This window comes from Eumetopias jubatus, unplaced genomic scaffold (genome assembly GCF_037043125.1).
Source record: "Eumetopias jubatus isolate StellerSeaLion01/CBP00866 unplaced genomic scaffold, mEumJub1_p1.0 scaffold_52, whole genome shotgun sequence".
NCBI lineage: Eukaryota > Metazoa > Chordata > Mammalia > Carnivora > Otariidae > Eumetopias > Eumetopias jubatus.
In genome coordinates this window covers 859,296-861,725 of record NW_028274858.1, presented here as the reverse complement: position 1 = coordinate 861,725, position 2,430 = coordinate 859,296, and the positions used below count along the sequence as shown (strand labels likewise).

Below are 2,430 nucleotides of genomic sequence, written 5' to 3'. Positions count from 1 at the left end.
AGAAGAAAGAAAGAAAGAAAGAAAGAAAGAAACAAACAAACAAACAAACAAACAAACAAACAAAGAAACAAAGAAAGAAAGAAAGAAAGAAAAAGAAAGAAGAAAGAAAGAAAAGGAGGGAAGGAAGGAAGGAAGAAGAAAGAAAGAAAGAAAGAAAGAAAGAAAGAAAGAAAGAAAGAAAGAAAGAAAGAAAGAAAGAAGAGGAAAGAAAGAAAGAAAGAAAGAAAGAAAGAAAGAAAGAAAGAAAGAAAGAAAGAAAGAAAGAAAGAAAAGAGGAAAGAATGAAAGAAAGAAAAGATGAAATCCAAATAGGAAAACTGTCACTATTTGCAAATGACATACTATATATAGAAATCACTAAAGAATCCACCAAAAAAATGTTAGAATAAATAAATTCACTAAAGCTGCAGGATACAAAGTCAATATACAGAGACATGTTGCATTTCTTTTTTTTAAAGATTTTATTTATTTATTTGACAGAGAGAGAGAAACAGCACAAGCAGGGTGAGCAGCAGAAGGGGACCTAGAAGCCGGCACCCCACTGAGGAGGGAGACCATTGAGGTTCTGGATGCCAGGACCCTGGGATTGTGACTTGAGCCAAAGACAGACGCTTAAACTGACTAAGCCACCAGGTGTCCCAACTTGTTGCATTTCTGTATAGTGATGACAAACTTCCACAAAGAGAAAATAAGAAAACAATGCCATTTACAATTGCATCAAGAAAAAAAAAATCTAGGAATAAAAGTAAGAAATGAATCAACCCGCAGTTCTGAGGCATGCAGAACAAATCCAGGCTTGCAGAACCGTGAAAAAGGAGTGGCAAGTTGCTTGGCTCCTGAAAGCGATTACCTATAGGTCTTACTACACTTTCAGACGATGACACATCTTCCAACGTTCAGAGGCTCTGATATAAAGCCAAGTATCCAATCCGGGAAGCTCTCTTAAAAAGTTTAAATATGTGTGATAAAGGCCTTATGACCACTGCTGTTTATGTCTAGCCCACGCAGGTGTGTGATGCGGTTAAAGCACTGAAGGCCCCAGGCTGTACCATCCCAGTGGCTTCCGTGCCCACTGGCGTTCCAGCTGGACAGACTCATTTATTTATATTTATTTATTTATTTATTTATTTATTTATTTATTTATTTATTTATTTAAAAGAGAGAATGAGAGATAGCACGAGAGGGAAGAGGGTCAGAGGGAGAAGCAGACTCCCTGCTGAGCAGGGAGCCTGATGTGGGACTCCATCCCGGGACTCCAGGATCATGACCTGAGCCGAAGGTAGTCACCCAACCAACTGAGCCACCCAGGCACCCTGGACAGACTCATTTAAAAACACGATTGGAAGAGATCAGATTGGCTGTGGAAAATGGAGTTACAGAAATCGATGTGGTGATTAATAGGACCTTGGTGCAGACCGGCCAGCGGGAAACCCTGTGTGATGAGATTCGTCAGTTTTGCAAGGCCTGTGGGGGGCTCATCTCAAAACCATCTTAGCTACAGGAGAACGTGGATCTCTTACTCATGTCTATAAAGCCAGTATGATCGCAATGATGGCAGGATCAGACTTTATTAAGACCTCTACTGGAAAAGAAACGGTAAATGCCACTTTCCCAGTAGCTATAGTAATGCTATGGGCCATTAGAGATTTCTTCTGGAAAACTGGAAACAAGGTAGGTTTAAACCAGCAGGAGGCATCCGCAGTGCCAAGGATTCCCTTGCTTCTCTCTCTCATGTGAAGGAAGAGCTGGGAGATGAATGGCTGACGCCAGAACTGTTCCGAATAGGTGCCAGTACTCTGGTTTCGGACATCGAGAGGCAGATTTACCATCACGTTACAGGAAGATAGGTGGCCTATCATGATCTTCCGATGTCTTAATTCAGTGGCCAGTTCCAGAAAAGTGCTTTACAGCAACATGTAAAATGTGTTTTTCTACGTAATCGCTAAAATTGTTTAATTAAAACATGAGGGAATGAATAGCTAACTGACTTCCCCCCCCCTTAAAACTTTCACTGAATTTAATTCAAAGAATAAAAGAAAAATCAACGAATCCATACATGGAATTCTTTTCAGGTGCCTCTGAGTGGTCCTAATTACTTGAGGATCTGTATGGTTAATTTTGTGAAGATTTTCTCTTAAAAATTCTGAGTAAAATATTAATCATAGCTTTGACAGCATTAAATTCTAAGGGGGGGGGGATGTTAAACTGCCCAAGAAACGTGTCTTTAGTGAAAGAAAACGTAGCACCCCTGAGCTGCCGGCCATACTCTGACGAATTCAGGAGTCCCTGACTTGGCACTAACTTCCTGCCATGAAAATCTGTCTTTAATTATTGCAACAGATATGCTCTCTTATAAATTGTTTTGTTAATGAAACTCCTGTCGGTACATGATACTATGCTACTGCATTATTTAAATAAAAAAATGTCTGG

General features: G+C 39.9%; 1 pseudogene; it reads left to right on the top strand.

The window, feature by feature from the left end:
- The first annotated feature begins 752 nt into the window (after nucleotides 1-752).
- LOC148161849 (deoxyribose-phosphate aldolase-like) lies at nucleotides 753-1,877 on the top strand (annotated as a pseudogene).
- Nucleotides 1,878-2,430: the final 553 nt, after the last annotated feature.